The sequence below is a fragment of the Dromaius novaehollandiae genome, chromosome 16, assembly GCF_036370855.1.
Source record: "Dromaius novaehollandiae isolate bDroNov1 chromosome 16, bDroNov1.hap1, whole genome shotgun sequence".
In the NCBI taxonomy this organism is placed as follows: Eukaryota; Metazoa; Chordata; class Aves; order Casuariiformes; family Dromaiidae; genus Dromaius; species Dromaius novaehollandiae.
Genome location: NC_088113.1, coordinates 11848625 through 11862815, shown reverse-complemented (window position 1 = coordinate 11862815; position 14191 = coordinate 11848625). Strand labels below are relative to the sequence as shown.

The window sequence follows — 14191 nt, the reverse complement described above, 5'->3', positions numbered from 1 at the left end:
TCTTTTACTCGCGTGATACTAGTCGAACCTTTATACTGATGTCCCTAAAGTGCCCTAGTATTTTTTTTTCCAAGAAGGGAAGTCCCTGACAAGGATATTACTAGTTCACTTTCTATATTTACTGCAGAGCATTAGCGAATAGCACCTCACACCAGCAAGCTCAGCCTCAGCCTGCTGCACCTAGATCTACCCATCAAGAAACCACCAATGCAAAGTCTGAAAAAGCTTTTCTTCAAACACCTCTGGAGAGAATAATATTCAGGACAGACAATTCAGCCATTATCCACAAAATCTACGGAGGCTTGAGCTCACATCCTACTGCCTGAAAAAATAAGGTTTTGGAAATGGATCCAATCGTGAATGGACATCAGCTGTTCACATTCCACTACCAGACAAGAAAAATCACTGCAGACGTGCTCATAGGGCATAACCTGCTTATTCTCAACCTAGAGACCAATTGCTCAACTTAGAAAAGGTCTGGCCACTCAGGCACGTTCAAGCAGCCTCGCAAGGAAGGCGGTTAAGCACACCTCGCGGGAATTCACCACGGGCCTCCCCAGCCCTGCCAGACACCGAACTGGAAGAGTTCAGCCCTCGTGTACCTTCTGCGAGTCCAAAAGACTCCAGTCTCACAAGAAAGCAAGCAACGAGTGTTTAGGCACAGCTCAATTTCTGCATCTGTAAAATGGCAACAATCCCTCCCACCCACCCTTCTTTGTAAAATGCTTTGAAATTACAAGTGTTACCATGAATGATGCTACCAGGAATTGATGACCAAACTTAATATGCAAAAATCTGGGCTCCAGAACAGTTAGTTTAGCAAGAAATGGGGGGGGGGATGAGGAAACAGGATCACATGCATGATTGTTTCTAAAAGTAGAGTAAGGAAAAGCAACAATGCCAACCAGAAAAGAAATTTCAAGGAATCAATAAGCTAAATCTTTACTTGAAATAGAAATCGGAAGACTGTAGAACAGACTGTTCCTCCAGATTTATCCCCATGACACTCAAGCAGCTGGATACCTGGGTATGCCAGTCTTTTTCTACAGCTGAATAGGAATTTATTACCAGGGAGAACATCGAGTTGGAATGCACATGAAGATTTTCAATTAAGGTATTTTTTAACCTACCTCTGTGAGTGCTTGTTTCTACGTAAATTGTTACATCAACACCTTTCTCCTCAGTCCCCAGTAAATCAGTGTAACATGTTTTTTTATATTCAAATCAAATTGAATCTACATCCTGCAAGTTATCCCCAGCTGGAACTATTTCAGAGTTAATTACACCAAAGCAATGTTTCACAAATTCACCTTCATCAGTAGACATTTAAAATACTTTGTGAATTGTTAAAATTCTACTTTATAAATTTCTGATGATTTTAGAAACTAGGCAATAACTTACAAGATTATATATTACAAGCTTATACATAACAAGCTTATACATAACAGAGATATATTCTATTTTCTTTTAAAAAACATTTGGCTCAGACTTTGACAGACAAAGAACTGTCTGAGAAAACAAACCAGAAATTTGTTTCTAATTTTTCAGCTACTTGTGTAGCTTACAATACCGTAGCTGATCTGTGTAAGGCAAGGCACTCAGGTATAAGAACTTACCATTCCGCATTGCATGTGTTTAATTAGAGGCTATATTTTGGAATAATAAAAGGGTTTACAATGGTTTTTACAAAGTATTGTGCTCGATATCCTATAAGATTTACAAACCCCCAACTATGCAAGAAAAAGCACCATAACCTAGAAAGTTGAGACTAACAGTTTATAAAGGCTGTCTTAGTGGATAGAAAAGCTAACAAGATCCTAGTATTTTAGGTGATTTTTCCTTGTAATTAGGACTTGGCTACCTCAGACATTTCAAGATAAATACTACTACAGAGTAAGTGACCCCTACACAATACTGGAGACATTGTTAGAACTTATGACCACGCGCAGACTCACAGAGAGGTGAATGAACAAATGTCTTGCTCCCACCCTATCTCTCTCTCAGAAGTTAATCACACAACTTGCTCCTTTCTCACCCTTCCACACTTTTCCATTGACCTGTGTAAAGTGCTAATCCAGAGTAATATTTCAAACTTCATCAAGACTTTTGTGCTAGAATATTATCCTCATGATAGTAATGGCTGCCATCAAACACTTCAATGATATGCGGATAATAAACTTCAAGAGATGGACAGGAGCACTTTTCCCCATTTCAGTGTTCTGGTTTTTATTTTCCCTTTTTTTGGCCGATCAAAGCCTGGCACATTCCCAGAATTTTTGGCTACATTAAAATGAAAAGTCCAAAAGTCACTACGCTAAACAACAGGCACGCAAAGAAATGCAAGAAGATGTGAATGTGGTCTGGCTCCACTCAATCCAAAAAAAAAAAAAAAAAAAAAAAAAAAAAAAAAAAAAAACCCAAAAAACCCACAATAGAAGTCCTCCTGTATAAAAAAAGAATGTAATACTTTCAGACAAAATTTCTCTTGAGACTTCTTAGTATCATAATTGTCAAAGGTGTTGCAAATAGAAGCTAGGAGTCACACACAAGAAAAGCCACTTCCTGTGGATAACCATGCTTTGCCACAACTTGTGGTTTCTTTAATAAGATGCAAATAAAAGGTAAGAAACTTTAAGTAAGTTTCCTGTACCTTTAGGAGATCCAGACAGTGAAGTTTTGGATTTAGTTCTGAAAAGGATATTTATGATGGAGAACGCCTAAAAGGAAAAACAGGGAGTTAGCATTTTGCTTCCTAAAGCTACAAGAACTTCTGCAGTAAGCGTCTCGTCGCTGCACCGCTTGCCTCACCCTTCTGGATGACAAGAACTCTTATGAGCATTAAATTCTCACTGACAGACTGTTCAACAGAGCTGTGTTTTTCCAAGCAAAAATTCCAACTTGATTCAACAATCCTCTCTCCTTGCTCTTTCCCCAAACCCAAGCGATCCTCCTTACACAAACAGTGGAGTCTGTCAATGGGGCTCTTTGCAAGATTATTAAGGGTCACTTGCAAATTTGTTTTTCCATTGCAAGGCTTCCTGCCAGTGCTATAGAAGGTAACCTACTTCCTAAAAGCCCTAAAGATCAGATGCTGAAATTGAACCCAAACCTTAATTCACAAAAACAAACTAAAAGCAAGGCAACAACCAGAGAAACTTTGGCAGCTATTAACAGCAAAAATCTCATACAAATTTTTATATTTTGGCTGCATTTCCAGTCTAACGATGATTTCACTCACAAATAGGTATATGAAAGCAACCTAGCTGAAAACATTTTAGAACAAATTTTTTTCTCTACCATATATGAAACCTATTACTTGCATGGGCTGTTCTAAATGGAAATCAAAACTTCTTTTATTCTGTAATGCAGCACAAAGTGTTTGATCTGTCTTTTCCGTAACTAAAGCCAACAGCATGTGGATGGCTAGCAGCATTCCTACCAGCAACAAAACAGTAAGATCTCAACCTTGATTAAGGTTAGAAGAGGACTTAAGATAAGCAAGCACTCAAGTTTACTTCAGATAGTCATTTAAAAATCCTACGATGACTCTCAAGACTGTAACCAGTTATCCTGGAGGAATCATGGACAGCAGATGAGGATACACAAGTCTGAGGAAAGGCAGCCAGGTGTCTATTTTTTAACTGCAGGATGAAGAAGGGAGACAACAGGACTGCAGCTCTATCAGTTCAACTTTTTTTCTATAATTTTTTCTGGAGGTTGAAAAAATTAAGCACCTGGAAAACAAGGAAATGGATAACATTCCTAAGGAGGGTCAAAACCAACTTGTATAAGGACCACTGAATTTTCTCCTGCCCTGTCTGATGGTCCAACCAGGCTCAGAAATGAACGTCTTAAGCTCAGCAGGAACAAGTGCCAAGTTCCAGACAGGAACAGTCTGCTGACCAAACACAGATACTAGTATACTGGGAAAGAAGTTACAACTAACAGTACATCACAGCCTAACACAAGCCAACACTGCCAGGCAGTTTTAAAATATGTGAAATAGTCTGTCTACTCAGCATTAGTGAGACCTGAGCTAGAACACAGTATCCATACATGGGTACCACGTTTCAGGACAGACGTGAGCCCAGTCAACAACAATAAAGAAAAACAGAGACCAATCAGAGCTTTAGAAAAATATAATCTATAAGAAAAACATTGAAGGATTTGGGTTTGTATGTGCTAAAGAGCAGAGGGCTGGCTGGGGCCATGACAACCAGTCTTCCAGCACATCGCAGGTTGTTGGCAGGGAAAAGAATAATCCACTCTTTATGCTTAAAGTGACATATAAAGAGTATAAGCAGCGCATCAGGAAAAAGCTTTCTGATAGTAATTATTGAAGTATGCTACAAAATACTGCTTTGGGTGACAGAGGTGACTTCGTTCCTGGCAAAGCTTAAGAAAACAGTGGATAAACATTCATTAAGAAGGAGGTTGCTATAACTGACACTGCAGAAGGATGGACTACTTCACTTCTTGCAGAAGCCCCTTCCAGCCCTAGATTCCTACACCAGCGTATATACTTCTGTCTACCTGACGGCAGTAGTACGTTTCCTGCTCGGCTGTTTCTTACTCTTATCAGAGAGGGACAACAGCCCCGCGGTTAAATGACAGGTTTGGCAAAAAGGGGGATCTGGTTTCTAATACTGGTTCTACGACAGACTTGCCCTGAACTCAGACATGTGACTTGAAAATACAACTCAGACTAAATTCTCACAGAAATTCATTTTATTCGTAGTCAGGACCAGAATGCAGAAAGGTGTCCTATTCCTTACAATACGCGCAGGTTTGGAGGGCCACAAGTTATTAGGTTCTAATTATGCTACTTGTTACAAACTTGCATATGTATCCCATTAAAACATTCTTTGCATTCATTCATGAACTACCAGCATCAGAGAGAGCTTTTTATGGAAGGAGAACAAAGCACAATGAGGAACAGAATGGATACCAGATAAACCCATCAGGATTCAAATTACAAGCACTTCTTGAGATCACCGACTAAAATCATGTCACAAACAATATCCAAGAAAGAGTTTTACCAACAGGAACTGAGAGACTAAACTTAACACTGATTTCTTTCTGAAACTGGACGCTTCACAGTATATTGCATCTTAATAGTTACGGACCCTTCAGCTACACAGCAGAGACGACTAATTTTCCTTATTAACAACTAACTTTGGTCACAAAGCAGGGAAGTTCATTTACCCCTATTTCAGAGTTGGGGAACCAAAACACAAAGAAATTGAAGTCCTATCCCTGCAAAAGGATGTAGGTATCTGAGGTGGTGCTTAGGCAGAATTTAAACAACTAAATGCACTGTGGAATGCACAAGATTTACTACTTAACTCCTTTGTCATCTGTATTTTTACATGTCTGTAGCTCTGTTATGACTTAATGTCAACCAATTATCTTTTCTGTAAAAGTGAGCAAATGCATCAGTGCTTATGTGCTACCCAGGAACAATTTGTGGATCTGGTTTGACAAACGAAGCAAATTTCCCACAGCTCAAATCAGAAGTTATGGCTGTATCACAAAGACAGACTGACTGCTCAGGGCAAAACTAGCAATTTTCACCTGTTGTTTGGAGGCTGAGGAAGACCATAGCACATCATTACCTAGACAAAATACTGGCTAGAATAGAATATTGCATTCCCTCCCTCCTCCCTTTTTTTTTAAGGGAACTTCAAATAACTCAAACATGGTGTCTGAACTTTTTGTCCCACATTCAATCATTTTGGAACAGGAAGGACACACTTCCAAAAATCCATCTTTTTCTATGATATTCGGGCAAGGTTTTGATTAGCCAAGGTACAACTTAAAGGCAGCATTCACTGAAGAAAAAGATGAGGCTCAAAATTCACACAGTTCATAATCTGCATGTTGCTTTTTGAGTACAGAGTAGATGAATTTCCAAGGGAAGAAAACAGTAAATATCAAGCAAATCAGTTGAGGAGTTAAGATATGGATCATTACTAAGAGAACGGTTGATGAAAAGCTAAAGTTCTAAGCTAAAATATGAGAGAGAAGAGAGACCTAGCAGATGTACACATAACCCAGACAGTTCCACACAATGCAAAAGAATAAACCAGAAAGTGGTGAGACAATCATGAAGAAAGGTAAGCGGCTAGAGGCTTACATCTAGTTGAATTAGTTAGTACTGTTGCAAAATATTTAATTAATATTTTTATTTTTATTAAATAGAACAAGTCTGAAGGTAAAGATACAGACTACAATTAACATACATAATTGATGCACAGATCTTCTCTACTGTTCCAGTCATATCTTCAAAAAATTTAATGAAATAATCAAACCCCTGAGTAAGATTCCAGACAAATTAAAGAGATTAAAATTAAAAAGAATGCTTTAAAAACTTTGTATAATCTCAGAATAAAGTTGCTGTTTTTCAGTGAGTTAGAGAGGCAAAGAGCACAGTTTTCAGTTTTGTTTTGACCCTGTATAGTTACAGTAAGACAGTATCACAAATTAATTTCCACATACAAATATTTTAATTTTGACACAAAACACCTGATTTTTGACTGACTGGTGCTGATAACAGACAGTTAAAAATAAGTATTGATAAACATCACGAAAGATTTCAAACAAAGAGTGGCTACTTAAAGTAATAATAAAAAAGAACTTTAATGGAATTATTTTCTTACATACATCCCATAAAGAGATTTTAAAATGAAATTCTGATCCAAAATCAGAAAATGCAATATATAGCAAAGAATTCAACCCATCTACTCTTAAACTTTCACCTAGACAAGGCAAACATCCAGTTGATGTACGATAGTTAATATATCTGTAATAGCTTGCATCTACACATCTGCTGCCTATACAAGATGATCAATACATAATTGGAGATCACTTTACTACATCATCATTGTAGCTGCATCATTAAAACTCAGGGTTTGATGCTCATTAGTACTAAAAAAATGCATCTCTACCAGTATGGGCAAGGCAACAATGTAATGCAGTTGCATGGTCTAGTCAGAAAGCAGATTTTATAAATACACCATCCCAAAAGCAGACAAAGGGCTGTTACTTCTGTTCAGATATTTCACTTCACTGCTGTATGGGATGCAAAGAGCAGAGTTTCCAGTTTTGCTCTGACTCTTACAGTTACACCTAGCCTTCTTCCCCACGCTCCTCCCAGGTGTGCCTTAAACCAGACAGAAAAACAAAGATAAAAAAAATCCCAACACAGAGATCAATCAGAAAAAAAACAGCTATCAACATTACTAGGTACAGTTTCCCCTAGGTAGACAACTCATAAATCAAACCCCGTTATAACCTGCAGGACAGACAGAAGCAGCACAAACGTTTAAAAGAAACCTGTTGCTGTCACATCTCCCCAAAAACTTAGTGTCATGACCAAAAGACAGAGGGGGGAAAATACGTGAGCCTGGGCCAGCCACGGCTGCCAGCCCTGACAGGAGGGAAGCAGACAGCCTGCGGGTGCTCAGACAAAAGGCAGCGCCGTTAACGCCGGCCGCCTTGGCGTTTGCGCTTAGCCTGCGCGGGACGAGCCTGGGGGCATGCTGCCGCCGTCACCTCCGACGCCCTCGCTACACCTTTTGCCTGCGACGTCGGACTAGCCGAGCTCGGCCCAAGGGGGGTTGGTGCCACAACCGTCTGCCCCAGGGACTCTGAAGCAGGCTGTTACCGCTGTCACCTCCTCTGGGGACCCTGGAGCAGCAGGACGCCTGCAGTCACCGCTCCGGGGGTCGGGGAGCCTGACAGAGCCGGGCCGCCCCCAGCCCTGCCCGGGGCGGGCAGCCCGCCGCCGCCGCCGCTGTCGCGGGCCGAACGGGGGGCGCCGCCGCCGGCCCCATCTCACGGGCTCAGGGGAGCCCGGTCCCGCGCCGCTCCCCCGCCAGGGCCCCCCGCGTCCGCGCAGCCTCGGGGCGCCGCTGCGGCCGCCGGGGCAGGGAGGGCCGCGGCGCCGGGAGGGGGCAGGGGCCGCGCTGCTCCCGCCGCCCGCTCCGCCGGGCAGGCCCGGCCCGCTCGGCGCCCCCCGCGCGGGGCGCTGCCCCCAGCCGGCCCCCGCCGGCGGCGGCGGGGCGGGCGGCGGGGGCCGCGGCGGGAGCGGGGCAGCGCCGCGCGCGCAGGGCGCGGAGGGGGCGCGGACGCGGCCCGCCCGCCGCGGGGCCGCCCCCTCCCCCGGGCGCCGCCGGCGCGGCCCCCGCTAGGCCCCGCCGCCGCCGCCACCCGCCGCCCCGCTGCCGCGGCGCCGGGGAGCCGCGGCGCGGCGCCTCGCCCTCACCTGGCTGCCTGGGCTGCGGCTCCCGGGCCGGCTGGTGCTGCGGGCCAGCGGGCGGCTCAGTCCATGGGCCGGGTCCCGGGGGGCCGGGGGGCGAGTCGCGGCGGCGGAGGGAGGCGGCGGGCACAGGGCAAACACTAAAGAGAATGAGCGGGGCCAGCTCCGGCCGGGGAGGAAGTGACGGCACCGCGCCGCCAGGAGGGGTGGGAAGAGGAGCGGGCCGGGAGCCAATCGAAGGCGGCCGAGCCCCTGCGGGCGACGCCCCGCGCCGCGCTCCCAGCCAATGAGCGCGGGGGCCGGCTCGGAGCACCGCCTCTTCGGCGAGGACTACAACCCCCGGCATGCATCGCGGCACCACCGCGGCCCGCCTCGGGGCGGGGGAGACTACAGCTCCCGGCGTGCCCCGCGCTGGCCGGGCCTTCGTGCCCGGCAAGATGGAGGCGCCTGAGGGAAAGAGCGGGGCCGGGTCGCCGCCGCCGCGGGCGGCTCCTCCGGGCGCTCTCGGCCGCCTCCTTCGAGGGCTCGGCTCGCTCCCTGCTCCCGCTGCGCCGCTCCGCGGACTGGGGAGCCCCTTCCCGGGAGCGATCCAAGCTGTGCCCGCTGCGGCGATAGCCCGGCACCGGCAGGTCTTTCCTCCAGCCCTTCAGTGCCTCGCGCCTCAGTTCTGTTTAAATAAAGCCAAGAAATGTATTTAAAATATCCATTTTCTGCTTCATGCTGCTGTACGTCGGCGGAAATGCAAATCTGGAGGAAAAGCAGCACCGCGCGTGCTGGGCGCCCTCCGGGAAGTTTGCTCGGCCGCTCAGAACGAGGCTGGAGGCAGCAGCGGCGATGCCCTGCGCTAACTGCGAGCGGAAAGTTATCCTCGAATAACTAGTTAATGACAGCCAGCACAACCGCGAAAGATGACTTAAACAAACAAACAAACAAACAACCCCCCCCCCCACGAATTTCAAAACGTGGGTGGGAAGGAAAAGTCGTGCCGAACCTAAGAAACCACACGAGTAGAACCAGTGGGCGCAGACAAAAAGCTGTGGACAGATGCTGCCCAGGAGAAACGCACAGCTCGCGCCTACGCTGGTACACAACTGCCATTTTTTAGTTTCACACCAAACTGTGGTACTTTCCAGTTCAAGCCCTACACTTGAATCTGAAGAGAGTATGTAAAAGGCGTATAAGCTAAACCTGTTTGTTTAATTTTTATGCACAGCTTTAATCCGCCCTGATCTTCACTAATCTCTTTGCAGCTATGCCCCCTGCTTCCCCAAGCCCCCCAACACTGCCAATAATTAACTGCCATTAAGTTAACCTCGGCTCTCAGTTACTTTGTGATTGTTGTTCCCTCTTGAAATCACTGCCTGGAGTAAATTCACATGTATTAGTTTAAGCCAAAAGGAAGACAGGAATGTGTTTTTTTCACATTAGGAAAGCAAAAATTCCAACATGCTGCTGTTGAAGCCTGTATTTTCTAATAATTTTAGATTTGTCATATAAATCGAGCCATGTTCCTTCAGATACAATCAATCCCTAGCTAGTGAAAGAAGAGTGAAAACTACAGTAACAGGAGCACGCGGCTGACCAGTTGACCTCTGACATGGCACATTTCCCTTCCTGAGTCACTGTAGCAATCAAAATGCCCTACAAGATTTAAACATATGTTACCATTAAGCTTAAATATTTTAAAGACAACACTTTCCTAACCTGTATGATTTTTAAAGTAGTATGTCTTTCTTTTTATAACAAGTCTACACTAGCAAAAAAGCTAGCAAAAATGCAGTACAGTATCAAACAGTCCCCAGTCGTGTTAGAATAAGTCAATCCGTTCTGTCAGAAAAAGATACTATGAGAGCTTTTTGTTTTAGAAATAATTTATCTTTCTTAATAGGTAAAAATACATTTTAAGTTACAAGGTTTGCATTTAAACCCCATGGCATCATTAAATTGCAAATCAGTAATTTCTGTCTCTGTTCAGTGAATAAAATGTGGCATCCAGCCCACCTCGTCTATTAACCAAATACATGTAGCTTAATTCTACAGTAAGTACGAAGGCCTTCATACTTAGTGGGGAAAATCACAAGTACAAACATTTCAGCAAAAACAAATTAGAAATAAAAAACATTATACCTAAAGTTCCATATCCATTTCTGTCTTTAATACTGGTATGGATGCCAAAGACACCATAAAGAAAATACATCGTACACTTAAAATAATTGACAATATAGCATTTAAAAGACATTCTCCAGTATATAAGCATATATATATAACCCATATCACATTTAAACACCTATTCATATGTTCTTGTGGTCTGTTGCATAATAATATGTGCTGTTAGATGCTTTAATTATGTCAGGCCAGCAACAGTTGTATTTCAGAAGGAAATGAAACTTCAACTGTTGTGTAATTGTTACTGCAAGGCTTAATGTTATCTACAAAAGAAACAGCATTTGTGCATTTTGTAGATTGTTAGGTGGAGATACGGAAATACAAAGCTAGATTTTTTCAGATTGAATTATATTAAAAATTCAACTTTACTTTTTTTTCCCAGAAGATTGTAAGCATCTGGGTAACTGTAAAACTTACATAACTGGGCTGAAAAGTATCTGCAGCCAGAATACGAAGATGAACATAATTTAAAGCAAATACATATGTAATTCAAAAGTCTGAGGAACACTTGGCAGAACATCTCAAATATCCAACACATTTGTCCTTTCTTTTGAAGGATGAGATTTTTACTCCTCTAGTATGCATATGATTTTTACTTTTAAAAAAATGTTACAAAAGACTTTTCCATGCTTCTTTATGCAGCAGCTTAAACAAAGCTTTAAAGAGGGACAAAGAGACAAAGAGGGACAGAGACCTATTTCTAGCTAATAATCTGCAAAATATTTGATACTTTTGTTTTCTTGCATGAAAATTTTAAGGAAACAATATTGTAATTACAATATTTTCAGATGTTCATGTAGAAATCTGATACTTGTAATGCATATTTTTTAAATACGTCAAAATATTCCTTACATCAGGCACAAAACCAGATTTTTTTTAAACCAGGAAGCTAAATATATGAACTAGCTTTGCTAAAACTCCTTTTATTCTGCTTTTCTGACATGCTACTCATTTGTAACAAAATATCATCTCTGTCACTTTCTACTCTTTTTAAGATCTATTACTTTAATATTTACTTCTATATTATATGGTCTCATCTTGAATACAATACAGTAAGCCTAGCACAAGCTCTGACCTCATATGAATTAGAAAATTATTATTTTGAGATAAATCGTAGACCTTTAGTCACTCTGCAACCAGCTGTCAACCCAAGTTACAGAGCTTTTTATGTACCAGCTGGTACCTACTATTTTAGCCAGTATACCCCAGGAACATCTCAGATTTCCTCTAAATTAGATTAATGATGATAATGACTTCATTTGATTATTAAAGGTAGAAAGCTAAGGGGAAAAAAAACATTTATCCTGCCTTTATATATATATGTATTTAAATTTTCATAGAGAAGTCATGTCTGGAGCCTATCTTTATTTCAATTAACATTCTCAGTTTTAAAAGCAAATACCTGAAACACACTTATGGGGAAACATCTTTGCAATACTTCCGCTCAGGACTGAAAGAAACGCATGACTCTTCTCTGAGCTTTTTTTTTTGTTGAAAGAATCAACAAAACAGATAACAGGTTTTGAACAAGATACTACTATTTCTCTGAAGAAAAGATAAAGCTGTTTTAAGACAATAATCAAGGCATCCAGGCACTCAGAGTTTCGGGACAAGGAAACGGAAAAGCCAGTTCGTAGCACGGTATAGCTGTATCCAAACTAGCTTTACATGAGCTACCGGAAGCAGCCTGGCAGAGGCAGCCAGCGTCAGGTGAGACAATCTACTCCACCCAAAATAAAAGGATGCTTAAATCATGCTGCTACAACTAGACCGTTTCTAGCAGCAAAACCAGTGTCAGCATATGCATACTATGCCGCAGGAAATACATCTCTGTTCTTCGAAAGTTTCGTCAAAGTGTTTTCAAATTGATTTCCCAGCATTTTAACAGCACTTTTGACAGCTTGAACCACATGGTCTTTGGACAGATAAAGGGAAGATCACCAAATGGATAACCCTTTTCTGTCTAAGAACAAGAAGTGAACTTCAGGGAAACGTGAAGAATTGTAGACAAATAGCTTGCTGTGAAAAACTTGAAGCTGAAACCTCACACAGTGCCTTGTGGTTATCTTGTCCTGGTGAAAGACAGTATAAAGACCTGCTTTGATAGCTTTAATCTGGCCTATCCTTCTTGACAATATGATGGCTCTCAGGAAGACTATTTTCATTTAAAGGTCATAGAATGAGCAGAAAAGTGTATGGAAGAAGCAGAGAAGTACAGCCTGAAGGAAGGCACCTTCAAGCAAGCTACTGAGAGCCTGAAGGAAACCAAGTTTTTTTTGAAAGAGTCAGCTGAGAAAAGGAATATGTTCTGGTCCTCATCAGAGAATTTCAAAATGAAGCGTCTGACTCAGTAGGAGGATAAGTCTCATCTTTGCATATTTGGATGAAGAAACAAAGAAAAAGAACTTCACTTTTGTATGTGCTGCTACCATTGCAGGAATACTGATAATATCTTGGTCTACTCACAACCCAAGCAAACAAGAACATGTACTCGTCTTGAGGTGTTTACACCAAGAATCAGTTATTCTTTTCCACTGCAAACACCTCAAAAAATTACTTGGAAGCCAAGAACCACAAATAGTCCAATAGGATCCAAAGAAGGGTTATGAATTTGAAACAGCAGATTGGACCTCTGTGATGTCAAAAGAACCCAAACAGGTGTCCAACTACCCACTTTGTATTCAAAAAGGAGCAAGTAATCCTTTCCCCCGAGTTTGAGTCATCTTCTGCCACTATCAATTGTAAGGGAGAGTTGGCTTCTTATTTGCACAAGTGTTTCAGAAAAGGATCTCAGATGATGGGCAGTATTTAATCATCTGAAATTGAATTAGACACTCCAACTCCTCAAAAGATTGTTAGCAGGTGATTTGGGCCTGAGCTTTCTAATGGAAGAGGTATTTGCCCAACTGAGTAACATGAAATACACTTAAAGCGTGACATACAGAAGTTCAAAAATCTTGAGAAAACTGTTACCAAGTTGCTTTCACCAGTTTCCACTAAAATTGACAGATAAATCTGGTGGGAATACTGCATTTCCTTCTGAATCTTGGGGATGGGAGGTACTGATAAGGTTTCCACCTAAATGAAGGGTGAGGACACTACCAATAACACTTGCACTCAGAAGCAGAGCTGCATCTTGCCTGCCCTACAATTGAAAAAGCTCATTTCCCTGAAAGAGTAAGTGCTCTACATAAACATTTGTATGTCTTGTGAAATCTGCAGAACATATCAGGAATAAATTACGTATCACTAACAGGGCCACAGCCACATCTACAAAGTCTAAGACATTCAACTCTGAGTGAACTAAAGGACAGTCAAGCCACTATTTGTTGATTTGAGCTCTTCTTGATATTCACCTAGGCACTTATTCACATGGAATGTCTGTCCCAGCACAAAAAGTCACACTTTGCAAGACATGCAAGATAGTAAAGATTAAGATCTACTGATTTTCCATTCAAAAGATCCAAAATGGTTCTGGCCTGTTGCTGAAAATCCTGTCTAGTTCCATCTATGGTTGGTACTCCTAAGATAGGAAAAATCCATTCACTTAGTTGTATATCTGAACTACTTGTACCCTAAAGAAGTCTTACTTGGAACTGCAGAACTAAAATCTAACACAATGAGACCCTTAATATTGCATCATGCCAAAGAGCTCCATTTCAGACAAGATTATCTAACATTCATAGGCCATCTATTTGAATAGAAGCAAAGGTAGCATGTCAGATTACTCTGCGACACGGCCACCACTATCCATTTCATTTTGGT

At 42.4% G+C, this 14191-nt stretch overlaps 1 protein-coding gene across 4 annotated transcripts in view; it reads right to left on the bottom strand.

The window, feature by feature from the left end:
• The window catches only part of STAU1 (staufen double-stranded RNA binding protein 1), a 34942-nt gene extending 26489 nt beyond the window's left edge, over positions 1-8453 (bottom strand). For 3 of the 4 annotated variants that reach the window (XM_026106553.2, XM_026106556.2, XM_026106557.2), the window contains exon 1: positions 8267-8453. The gene's annotated coding sequence lies outside the window, so the exon portion shown is untranslated. The remainder of the gene's footprint in view (positions 1-8266) is intronic. The other variant, XM_026106558.2, reaches the window with a different exon arrangement.
• Between the last annotated feature and the right edge of the window lie 5738 nt (positions 8454-14191).